We start from the raw sequence: 13753 nt of genomic DNA on the forward strand, positions 1-13753 counted from the left end.
TTTGGCCATTAAAGACATGATTTCTGTAACAAGGGTTTATGCAAATTCTGGCATTAGGTGTAGAATATTCCCATTAGAGAGCTTAACATGGCAATTTATGGCATTTTCAAATCTGAGATTTGAGAATGTCCACCTAATTTATATCCAAAACAGAGAGAAAATGTTAAAGATTAGATTACCCCGACTGTGGCGCTGGTGCCTTTTAACGGCCGTAACGGGATAGAGTTGACTAATGGGGATGGGAGGGTTTGCTTTGGGCCGTTAGATTTTGTGAGGTACAGAAAGGTGGGATGACGTGGTTCGATCCATCGGTGGCTGTTGACTTAATGGGAGCAGAGTAAGTTGTGAATGAAGGGAACAGAGCAGAGCAGGTAACAGTCGGCTTCCCCATCGACCCTAAGAAAAGAGGGGAGGAGGTTTTAGGCATAAAGGTGCGTTTAGAAGGCTGCATGTTTGGTGGCCTGGTCAATTTCATGAATGCTACTGAGGGATTCGAGGTGATTCTGCAGGTAGAAGGCGTACTTCAATATGATTATGAATAATGCAATGATATTGGCTGATTGACTTTTGTTCAAATATATCTAGATGAAAATTGTATTGAGATGATATAGATAGATAGCACAGCACTGATCGTCGTATCATGATGTATGTAGCGATACCATTTTTCTAGAGAAGGTTCCTATCTGTAAGGTTTGATCCCAGATGCCTCTCTGCCTGCCTCCCTGATTATAAATTTTGCGGTTGTGGGCATAAATCTCAGGCCCTAATCTGAACTGCCCATCTTAGCATTTGGTCGGGTTTCATTGCCGTAGTAGTACCAATACAATCAAACTGTTGCAGCAATAAGTTTTCTTGCAACTACATCAATTGGGTGTGAATCTTTCTATGCAATTAGTCTTCTCTTGCTGGGAAGCTGAGATGGTCTCTAAGCTGTTCTGGTGCTTGGCCGCATTATTGTGTGGCATTTGCTGCTGCCATTCGTTTTCCCCTGCTCCCTCGCCTGTGGACTTTCAGGAGATAAGCGGTATTCAGCAATGCAACCAGAGTGATGTGCAGGCATTGATCAGCTTCAAGCAAACTGTTAGCAGTTCGAGCCCTCTGAATTGGGAGGTCAACAGGAGTTGCTGCACTTGGGAGGGCGTGACGTGTGGATTATTAGCTCTGCAGCAGTTTAGCGTCACAAAGCTCCGGTTGCCAGGAAGAAGGCTCAGGGGAACTCTTTCCGACTCATTAGGTCGATTGGCTCACCTCAGAGAGATCAATGTTTCATTCAATTTGCTTACTGGTGAAGTTCCAGGTAGGCTATTTCTTTTACAGCATCTGGAAGTATTGGATTTAAGTTTCAATAATCTCTCCATTATTGCTCCAGTTGCACAAGGGCTTAATTCTATTCGTACTTTTAACATTTCAAGCAATAGTTTTCGAGGAAATGTCCCCCAACTTGGCTCCGTTGTAAACCTCACATCCTTTAATGTCAGCAACAACTCCTTTACTGGCCCCATTCCAGTACATATTTGTCAGAATTCTAGTTCTCTTCAGTATGTAGATTTTTCACTGAATAGATTCAATGGCACTCTTAAGGAAGGCCTGGGGCAATGTAGGAAGCTCCAAGCATTGAATGCAGGATTCAACTCTCTGGCTGGGCCAATTCCAAATGATCTCTATGGCATGTCATCTTTGAGGCAGCTGCGTCTGCCTTTTAACCAATTTACGGGAACACTTCGTGCAGAAATAGGGAACTTGTCCAATCTTTCAGTTCTGTCCCTTTCTGCTAATAGATTGACGGGACTTATTCCTCTGGAGCTTGGAAAGCTTGAAAATTTGGAGGGGTTAATTCTTCACAGTAATAGATTCACTGGTATGGTACCTTCTCGTCTGTCCCAATGCAAGAAGTTGAAAGTTCTGAATTTGAAAAACAACTCTCTCACGGGAGTTATTGAACTGAATTTTACAAGCCTGCCTGAGCTAATTTATCTGGATTTAGCTAGCAACAATTTGTCTGGCAGTATTCCGCCTAGCTTGTGGACCTGCAAAAATATCCAGTCTGTGAGCCTGGCAAGAAACAAATTAAGCGGTGAAATTCCTCCTGGTATGGCATCCCTTCAGGTTCTCTCTTTTTTCTCCATCTCAAATAACAGTTTTATTAATATTACAAGCGCCCTAACGGCTCTGCAGGACTGTCATAACCTTACCACGTTGGTTCTGTCAAAGAATTTTAATGGGGATATGATTCCAACTGATATACATGGATTTCCCATGCTCCGGACATTAAGTCTTGGAAATTGTGCTCTTTCCGGGCAAGTTCCAGTTTGGATCCGGAAATGTCCAAATTTACAGGTCTTGGATCTTTCCTGGAATAATCTGAACGGAGTTATTCCTAGTTGGTTAAACACTCTTCAATATCTTTTTTATTTGGACATGTCAAATAATTCTCTGTCAGGACCAATTCCAAAGCAGCTTATGGAGTTACCTAGTTTTAAGTCAATACAAACACCCCCTGTATCAGCTCAAACTCCCTTTGAGCCCCCTTTATATGTAAAGCAAAATCAAAAAGCTTTTGGGATGCAGTACAATCTGTTGTCTAATCTCCCCCCTTCGCTATACTTGGCCAGAAACAATCTCAGTGGCACTCTAAGCCCTGAGATTGGGCAGATGAAAATGCTTCATATTCTAGATTTGAGTCATAATAATTTCTCGGGGATAATCCCAGACACACTGTCTAACTTGACAAATTTGGAGACCTTAGATTTGTCAAACAATGATTTTGTTGGAATCATACCACCATCCCTGAAGGATCTCACATTCCTAGCAAGGTTCAATGTCTCTAATAATCACTTGCATGGGTTAATACCTTCTGGACATCAATTTGATACCTTTAACAAGTCTAGTTTTGAAGGAAACCTTGGTCTCTGTGGCGAGCCTCTTACTACCACCTGCAGTCCGCCTGTTTCAATACCGGGGGTACCTATTGCTGCACATGGAATCAATAGGCTGGACAGAAATACCATTCTTGGTATAACTATCAGTGTTGGTGTTGGGATTGCTTTTCTTCTGGCTGCGGTTCTTTGGAATCAATCAAGAAGACAGGTAGCAGAGCAGGGAGTTGCAGATGAGATGGATTTTGACATGCCTCACAGGCTTTCTGATGCCTTGGGATCTAACTTGGTGCTGTTATTCCAGAATCATTGTCGTAAGGATCTTGCTATTGCGGATCTCTTGAAAGCCACTGGTAATTTTGACCAGGCAAACATCATTGGCTGTGGAGGCTTTGGATTGGTATATAGAGCCACTCTGGCAGATGGCACAAAAATTGCAATTAAAAGGTTGACAGGAGAATGTGGTCAGATGGAGCGTGAATTTAAGGCTGAAGTAGAAGCTCTATCAAGAGCCCAACATAAGAATCTAGTGTCATTGCAAGGATACTGCAAGTATGGGAATGACAGACTGCTGATTTATTCCTATATGGAGAATGCAAGTTTGGATCATTGGTTGCATGAAAGGCTTGATGGAGGCTCAATTCTCGACTGGTGCACAAGGCTGAGAATTATTCAAGGAGCAGGCAGGGGATTGGCATATTTGCATAGGGTATGTGAGCCTCACATTGTACATCGTGATATCAAGTCAAGCAACATTCTGTTAGATGAGAAATTTGAAGCTCATTTGGCAGATTTCGGCCTTTCAAGGCTGATTTTACCCTTTGATACTCATGTGAGCACGGAACTTGTGGGAACACTGGGATACATTCCCCCAGAGTATGGACAATCTTGGCAGGCCACTCGCAAGGGCGATGTGTACAGCTTTGGGGTTGTGATTTTAGAGTTGCTCACAAGAAAGAGGCCTGTGGATGTCTGCAAGCCAACTGGTTGCAGAGATTTGGTGGCATGGGTTCAACAAATGAGGTCTGAGGGAAAGCATGATCAGGTTTTTGACCCCTTAATGCGTAATAAGGGCTACGAGGAACAGATGTCGCAGGTGCTTGATATTGCATGTACATGCTTAAATCAGAATCCTTCGAAAAGACCTGCCATTCAAGTAGTCGTATCTTGGCTGGAAAATGTTGGAGTCAATGCCCAACAAATTAAAGTTCACCCTATTGCTGATGAATGCTCTGACTAAATCTTTTGGCTTTCCAGAATCAGATTTTCAAGCCTGTAGATATATGGTCTTGTTTTAGTTTTTGCAAGTTTGTGGAAATCTTTGTTAATTCAGTAGATGCATTGCCTTGTAAATGACAAGAAGTCATAGTTGCTATCATATTAGCGAAATATTAGATTGCCATTCATTGATAACTGACTGTGTGGAGTGAAAGTGCTTTCCCATGGAATTTATTGGATTTGTTTTTGTAGAAACAAGGACCCCTTGCAATTCAAACAGCAGAAGAACAAATTTTGGTAAACTTCTCTTATGGGATATATGAAAACAATTAAAAATATGCAGAAGAGAACAAATCTGTGAAAAACAACAAAAAGGCTACTTGAAGGATCAGTAAGAGGAAATTGTTCGAGGAGTAAATTTTCTTTGGTTAGAGTCGATTCTAAATTCTCATTATCAATTGTAGAAACGTTGTAAGAGCTTGACAGGTATATTATATCATTTAGTAATTTGCCTATACCTTAGCACAAGGTCATATCTGCTTCCATGGAACTCATGTTCAGTCCCCATTTCTGTCAAGTATCTTCCACCATGCTGTAAAGATATGATTATCAGTTAAGCATTATCTCACGTCCAGCTATTAGCATATTTCTCATATGGGGTTTAAAATTTATTAACTAATATTTTTTCAAAAAGCAATCTTCTGTCACCATTAACAGTCGAAAACTGGCAACAAAAAGTTGTTTGCATGTTCATTTCAGTTACACTGAACTTAAATTGCTGTGTTTGATGTCATCTCTGCAAGTGTCTCTCTTTGATGTGTAAACTCTCTATAAACTTGCTTATTAACCTGTACCTTATATATGAGTTCTCTATCCCTGTTTTATTGTCTTTACGGAAACAGAAAAATAACAAATTCAACTTGTATGCATTTCAATAGTAGAACACGTAGTTTGGGACAAGTGCAAATGCATTTTGAACTTGATCCTTGAATTTATTCGTTATAGAAAAATAACAAATTCAACTTGTATGCAGTTCAATAGTAGAACACGTAGTTTCGGACAAGTACAAATGCATTTTGAACTTGATCCTTGAATTTATTCGATATGCAAAATTTAATAGGCCATCTCTTGGTACTGTCATGGTACTTTTTTTTAACATGGAAAAATCATAATTTTTATTGATTAATATCAGAAAATTACAAGCTGTAGATGCTAATACCATATGTAGAATAGTGGCCATAAGCCACTTACAGTGCAAAACTCTAAAAGGAGTACCCGTCAAAAGCCCTAAAAACAGGTTTCAAATCATTACAATAAATGGGTTGAAAAACCCCAGCAAATCCTGAATAGAACAGGAGCCGAAAACCCCAAATAGGCAAGCAAAAGCCGGCAAATGACCTGTGACACAGACACATACCCCACCAAGGCAAAACTACCAATAACCAGAATATAATCAGGGCACAGGCTGCCCAGTAACCTGAAACAAAAAGCCCCGGAACAGGCCTGCAGAAGGAAACAGGGCATAAACCCCAAACCCGCTACAACCACAAAATCAAAACAGAAGTGCAGCACCAGGATAGCGCCCATGGCGGTGTCTACAAAGAGGCCACACCATCTGGACCATGAACAGCAAACCCCGGCACCAAATCACACAGGCATACACACAATACTCCAAAATACAACAGTGAACGGGAAGCCCCGGAGACCTGGTCAAGAAAAAAAGGCACGAACCAGGGGAAGAGACAGCCAGGGTAGCTGCCCCTCCCCCACTCCCTCAAACTCTCCCCCCAAAACAGGCTAAATCAGAACCGACGTGCAGTACGTGCAGTTCTTCGCCACCGAGCATCATCAGCAGCATGCGGAGGCCTCAGGAGACCTGGTCATGGAGCAAAAGAGAGGCATGAACCAGGGGCAGAGGCGGCTAGGGTTCAGCCTCCTTGCCCCCACTCCCTCAACTCTCTTAGTTTCTCCTCTATATATTTTCAAACCTGCAGTTATAGTTTTTTGTTGTGGTACTTATATGGTCAGCAAAGTCATATAATGCAACTCATCTGCAGTTTACAAACAAGGCTATTCATGGCATGATTCCATATCACCCCATCTTGAATTTCTGAACATCCATTATTCTGTTACCTGGTATTTTTCTGACAATATCTAATAGTTCTCGCGAAAAATGAAGGAATCATGTCATACATGCGTCTATCTGTAATGTCTGGAGACAAGAAAACCTTGTTTACTTATCACTAATATACAAATTGACATTCAACCAACTTATAGATTACTAGAGTGTGCACAGACAATGATAACAGTGATTTTGGGGTTATCCACTACGTATGCTACTGGCTATTGATCCACCTCCCATCCAAAATTTTCAGGGAAGAAAGGAAAGAGCTTTAACTACTGCCCTAGTCAAGGTGGGGTGAAATCATTTGTTTCGAGAATATATATATATATATATATTCAACAAGGAATGCAGTCCACTGTCAAACTTTTGTACTAATATAGATGCATCTTCACCTATAATCTATTGAGCATCTAAAGGGCTGAAAAAAAACCAGGTGCAAATATCTAGTGGCCTGAAAGATCCGGATCCACATTGGTGTCCAACATAAAGGTTGTAGACTAAATGCTGGCATGTTCAATTCTAGAAGACGGGCCTCCTCAAAGTGCTCATTGCTCATTAGTAATGGCCATATATATATATGCACATAATGAATTAGCAGTATTGATAGTTACTCAGGAAATTAAGAACTAGCCATCGTGCAAGAATACCTCACAGAGCACAATAACCATCATGCACAAAGGGAACATATACATTCACCATAAGATACACTGAAAAACGTTAGGAGAACCCTTATGTGTCCACCACATCCATCAAAAACAGCAGGAAAGTACATCAGCTCCAAACAGACCTCATAGGGACATCATAAGCCACATAGAGTAACATGTCTAGAAGATCACGACACTCATTACACTGCATGAGCATGGCAGCAATGGCAACCGGCAAGCTCGAATTAACATCAATAACATAGCTCGTAAGCAACATAAACAACTTCAGTAACATATTTGACAACTTCCAAAATGACCTCTGGGGTCCTATAAATACGCCCACTCACACAGTTCAATTACAATAAGTACAATTTTTGAAGCATTAATTGGTACATTCTATCCATGTAATTCATCAATTTTGGCATCAATAGTCTCCCTTGCCGTCCGATTGAGGTGTGCTGAAGGTTCTGTCAATGCTTTTGCTTCTGTCTATATCTGATCCCGACGCAACTGAAGTTCCTCCATACATTTCTTGTGCTCTTGCAAAATGGTATGCATGCCAACTTTACAAGGTGCTGCACCTCCACACTTCGCAGTTCATCTACAACGCAACTGAAATCTAATTGCCTTTATTCAACGCTCCTCAGTGTTGACTTGACATACTTAAGCCTTTGTTTACCCACGAACCCTGGCATCCCGGAAAATGTGGAGGGATTCAGTGTCATCATGAAACTCGTTGTATCATGGCTTCGCTCTTCGCTAGTCTATTATGGACGTATGCATGCATGGGCTCTGCCCAAATTTTGGACGAAATAAGAAGCCTTAGCTTGCTCCTTCTGTGGGTGGAGGTAAAAAAATTCCTAAATATTGTTTGATACCCTAATCAAAATTTAAATGAAGAGCGTCAAATATAAATATGGATAGATCTATGCTATAACACATGAAGTTAAGTCTCTCATTGCTTATTCTATTGGTTATTGATATGTAGAGCATGAACATAGATTCGAAAGAAGGTTGACTTCTAGCTTAATAGGTTCATTGTGATGGATATTAACAATGACTTTATTGCTTTTGTTAAGGGTTTTTGTACTCCAAGGATAAATTGCATAAATTTTGTGACTTAAGAAGATTGAGGATTGACTATGCTCATATTAAGGACCAATGACTCGAGTAGAATTTGGCACGAGTTACTCGAACATCTAAATTTACTTAGAATTTGGCATAAGTTACTCAAACATCTAAATTTACTTAGTATGAAATGATGAAGTTTAATATGGTTAATAAACTAATTAAGGTAGTTCCCCCTAAGTATACATATAAAAGGTGTATGCTTGGAAAGCATCCTTAGGTTACATTTGGGAGTAGAAAGATTTGGAGAGCAAAGGTCAAATAGAGCAAAGGTCATCGTGACCTTTATACAATGAATCAATTATCATTAGTAGTGCAAAGTATGTTTTGAACTTTATTGATGATTTTTCTAAGTATAGTTGGGTGTATTTCTGGAAGAATAAGGACTGTGTCTTTGAAAAAAATTTGAGGATCAAGGGCCTTCAATGAAAAGCAATGTGGTTGGCTTGTGAAATATACATGATTTGACAATGGGGGTGAATATATGAGCAAGAACTTTGAGAACTACTTGTTACAACATGCTATCTCTTGGTAGAGATATGTATCTAACCTTGGAAAAACAATGCTTGATGAAAAGAAGAATCAAGTCTTCGTTGAAAAGGCACAATGTCTTCATGCCAAGGGTATGTTGACTAGATTTTTGGCTAAAGCTATCCATTGCTCAAACTATGCTTAAAATATGATTCTGACTAAAACTATGTGGGATTTGACCTTTCTTGACAAATGGAGCAGAAGGAAACCCTTAGTTGGACATCTTAGAACATTTGGATGTATAGCTTGGGCTTACATTCTAGATGTTAAGAGGAAGAAATTCAATGCAAAGATTTATACTTTTATTATGGTAGGCTACTCTCATGAGTTGAAAGCATACATGTTGTTTGGTCCAATGCAACAAGAATTTATTTGTAGTAGGGACATTTTCTTTAATGAGCAAGATTTAAATGTGGTGACATGTCACAAAACTAAATTCACATTTGAAGAGTATGTCGAGAGTCATAAGGATCGATTGTGAGAAAAATGTTTTCCTCAACAGGGAGGTATCGACTACACCAAGATCTTATCCCTTGTTGAAAAGATTAATTATGTTCAACTTATTATTTCAATTGTTACTCATTTTGGATAGTAGGTACCTTAAATGGATTTCAAGAGTGTTTCTTACATGGTGTTCTCACAAACAAGATTTATATGGAGCAACCCCTAGGCTTTGAGAATGATGGTAGTCTTTTGTGTCAACTGAAAAAATCCTTGTATGGTATCAAACAAGCCCCTAGGGCAGGATGGTTTACTACATCAAGGGTACGTATCTACTAGCCATAAAGTGTCGAAGTAAAAATGTGAACCAATTGGTCAATTATATCAATTTGGATTGGGATGGAGATGTAGATGACAAGAAGTCAACCTTATGCTATGTGTTTCATCTTGTGGATTTGAACCCATGGGATGGCACGTAGGAAGAAAAATGTTTGTTGCTCTTTTGATCACATATGCTAAATATGGTGTGGTTAATGTTGTCAAATAGGATATATGGGTTCACAACCTAGGGTGAGCTTATATATCTTTTGAGGAGTCAACTATAGTGTATTTTGACAATAAAAGTGTTGTACAAATAGCCAAAAATCTTATTGCTCACATGAAAATGAAACATGTGGTGCTTCAAGTCCATTATTTGAGAGTTGATGTGAAAGGAAAAATTTGTCCTTTGTTTCTTGTGGGACATATAGTCAGATTGTTGATATCTTCACAAAACAATTGATAGAAGCTAATCATGTGAAATCATGGGCTACACATAGACTTTAGGATGTTATTCTTACATGGTGGGGTGTACATGTATAGAGATAATTTCACCTTTTGAAACTCTGAAGGATTTTGTGGATGAAGAGGTCTTGGGAATACAAGTTCATTACATCTCTAGATCTTAACATAATTACCAACTTGATGTGAACCCTTCATAGTTCTCATTTTTTAGAGGTTGTATTTAGCAGTTATTTTTACTACCCATTTTAAAAAGTTGTGCTATTGGTAGAACCATTTTTTTTTTGTGGGGCCGAGGTGGGGAACATGTGATTCCTAGAATTTTCCCCTCCTCCATACCCAGAGTATTTCCATCATCCTTTTGCCTTCCCTTCCCTCCCACCACCCTACTCATCTCCTTCCTGCCATTGTGACTTTCCTCCCCTTAGTAGTGGGTTTTAAAACCTAGCACTAGGAGGAGGAGTAGAGGAAGGGAAAATTTGGGAAGGAAATAGTTTGGAGATGGGGATGGAGTTACAGGATGGGGGGTGCAACAGAGTGGGACCCTCCTCCCCTTAATCACGGGTTTTAGAAAACCGCCCCTATGGAGAGGGGGACATCGATAATGGGAAGGGGGGAGTAAGGTGGCAATGGGCACCCACCACCCTACTGCTCTCCCTTTAAGGGGAGGCAAACACTAACAATGTGAGGGGGAGGAGTAGGATTCCAATGGGAACCCACCACCCTACTCCTCTAAGGGGAGGAAGGCACCAAAAATAGGAGTAGGGTGCCAATGGGAACCCACCACCCTACTCCTTTCCCTCTAAAGAGGAGGAGGGCATCGATGATGGGAGGGGGAGGAATAGGGTTTTGACAAGTTTCTAAAATTTGTCACTAGGGGAGGAGGGCATCGATGGTGGAATGGGGAGATTTATTTTGTTTTTTGTTTTTCTAATTGTATTTTTATGTCTTGTTTTTCATTTATGTTTAAATTTTTTTTCTTTTACTTCAAAAAAAAAGGTTCATTTTTATCTTTTAGAATTGGTTTTTGTCCTTCCTTTTATAGGTTTTTCATTTTTCATTTTTGATTTTTTAAAACATTTTAGTTAAACAAATAAATAAAAGGATGTTTGTAGGGGAAACTTAGACAATTGTTTATTATTTTTAGATCTTTATTTTTAAATGTCTTAAAAAAATATTTTCTTTAAGGTTTCTAATTTTTCTTTCTTAAATTATGATTTTATTTTTATTTTTTAGTATATATTTTTAAATAAAATAATAAATTAAAACGATAGAGTTTCTTTTATGAATCTACATGATAACCATAATTGTACTTTTTATTTTTTTGAAAGTAACACACTTGAGTTATAAATTAGGCATAATGGAGTGGACATTTTAAGATTGTTTAATGGTTTTGCTTTCAATAATATTGATCTTGTAAGTAATATTTTAAAATTGTTGCAATTTCACGTTTAGAAAAAAGTGTAGTGTGACTAATAACACCACTTTACAATTATTTTAAGAGTTTGGTTGCAATAACATCGGTAGTTAATACCATAGTTTCAAAAATGTTGCAATTTAAAGATAAAACAAAGGGACTGTGATGGTAAATGTTATTAAGGCCCTAGTTCCAAACATTTTAATTTTAATCCCAAAGTACCCCACTAACTCCTCACTCCACGCACCCCCACCCCATCCAAAAAAAAACTATGCTATTAGTAGTACCATTTTTCAATTTGGAGGTTTGATTTTCAAAATAGAGAAAGATCTAAAATGGGCCTCCTAAGGAATATTATAAACTAATAGTGGAAATAATAAAATAAAATTAGATTATCTAATCAAGTTTTGGAAGGAAAAAAAATGAAAAACTATTTTTTCAACTTATTTCCCTATGATTTTACTCAAATTTCAAGCAAGAACATTCATTGAATGCATAATTTAATTTTACATTCAAAGAGTACCCATGTTGCATACTTTTGATGGATTTTACTACACAAAAATGTGAAATACATGAAAAAACATGACTGCAATAATGTTTTTCATGTATCTCACATTTTTCATATAGTAGGGTCCATCGAAAGTATGCAACATGGGTACTCCTTGGATGCAAAATTAAATTTCACATCCAACAAGTTCTCTTGCTCAAAATTTGAGTAAAATCGTAGGGAGATAAGTTGAAAATACAAGTAGAAAAAATACTTTTATTTTTATTTATTTTTATCTTTTTACAATTTTATTCCAAAAATGGTGAATCATCCCCCCTTGTTGACATTATCATATTGAATCCTATTGGTTCTTATAAAGTTGATTTTTGTTGTATATTTTTGTTTTGGGCCCATTTTTTACCTCGAAATGTCTCTAAAAATGTTTTTATTAAGAACATTACAATGTTTTAAGGTTGTAGATGCAAAAGTTTGTAATTCTAACTCTGAAAAAAAAGAAAATGTATTACCCATTAGCATCATATTTTGATTCAAGTGTTGACTTTAATGTTTTTGATACAAAAATATGAATTTTTAGGGATGTAATTATTGTTTTAATGTCGTAGATCTTATTAAGTTGGTAACTATATTTCTTCTAGAGATAGTTAGTTAAAAAGTGAAGATCAACTAGGGAACTTGACTAAGAAGTAGATTAGGTAGTTGACTAGTCACTCAAATCAGTTAAAGCTGATCTTGAATCAATTGACCAATGCATAGGTTGAGTTAAAAAAGATATAGGTCTAGGCACACTCGAGGAAACCACTATTGATTATGTGTCCCTTATAGTTGTGATTTAGTAATAAATAGATGATCCTATGGATTGGTTTAACATGATGATGTCATAATATGGTGTTATTTATTATTTTTGAGCTATTATCACTTGTACTTTAAATTAAAATGTTGTCTATCATCACCACCTATTCTTGAAATTCATTGTTGTTCACCTATATAATCCCTTGATTCTCCAACATTTAAAAGGTCCATGCAAACCCAATGTGGACATGGGCTAGATCAATTTTGTTGCAATAGTTGCCCCACTTTAATTGGTCATGAGATTATCAATCTTAGCAAGTGGGTGTTGCTTTTTCATGACTATCACATTGAATGCTTTATAATATATTCATAATATATATTCATATTGTTCTTTCTTGGCTCACAAATAGGGATGAATAACCACAAGGAGAAGGATTAGGATGATTATTTCCATCTTCACAAAGTTTTTACCATTGCCTCTCTATCACTACACCCTTAACAAGTGTGGTGACATATGCAAGACAATTAGGAAGTGAAGAATCTAGAACCAAATCAATGTTATAATGTTTGTTTCTTCAAAAACATTTTAATGTGCATATTTACTATAGCCTAAATAAACGGAGGGGAAAATGCCCTATATTTCTTTCTGTTTCTTATCACACAACACCAAGTATCACAATTTAGTACATATTTAAGATTAACCCATTTCATTGATTTCTTACCAAAATGTAAATATCGATTCACACCCATGACTAGTCAATGTGTGTGTATGTGTGTGTGTGTGTGTGTGTGAGAGAGAGAGAGAGAGAGAGAGAGAGAGAGAGTAATCACAATACATATTGTGGACCTTTCATTCAATCATTCAATCATTCATTATTCAATATATTTTATTACACACTTGCATATTTATTCATAATATCCCATCATGGTTATTACTTGGTGCCAAAACCCAACTTGGGCCAATCTTTTGAGCTAATTCCTCAAAACAATAGCCATCATTTAACCATATAATCTACCATAAGTCAAACCACCATTATAATCTATGTTTAACAACAAACAAATCTAGTAGTTTCTAGGTTTGTAAGAGATCTCTTCTAGTTTTATTTGAGGCACTCCCTATGCAACTTCCAATCACCATTTTACTTATTACTATGGTGCATTTCCTACCATCGTCACTTCCTAATCCAACATAAATCCTAATGATGCCATCAAAATACCATAGAATCCATTCATCCCTCAAAATGACCACTCAACCACCACTATTTTTCCATTGTGCGTTGTCATTGTGGCACATTC

At 37.7% G+C, this 13753-nt stretch overlaps 1 pseudogene across 1 annotated transcript; it reads left to right on the forward strand.

Moving 5' to 3' along the window:
* Positions 1-232: 232 nt before the first annotated feature.
* Positions 233-4328, forward strand: LOC149168735 (phytosulfokine receptor 1 pseudogene; annotated as a pseudogene). The gene is made up of 2 exons (XR_016259764.1): positions 233-509; positions 654-4328. The product of XR_016259764.1 is annotated as a phytosulfokine receptor 1 pseudogene (transcript).
* Positions 4329-13753: the final 9425 nt, after the last annotated feature.

The sequence above is a fragment of the Pinus tabuliformis genome, chromosome 4_2, assembly GCF_031772625.1.
Source record: "Pinus tabuliformis cultivar Carrire ecotype Pingquan chromosome 4_2, CPIR1, whole genome shotgun sequence".
Taxonomy (NCBI): domain Eukaryota; kingdom Viridiplantae; phylum Streptophyta; class Pinopsida; order Pinales; family Pinaceae; genus Pinus; species Pinus tabuliformis.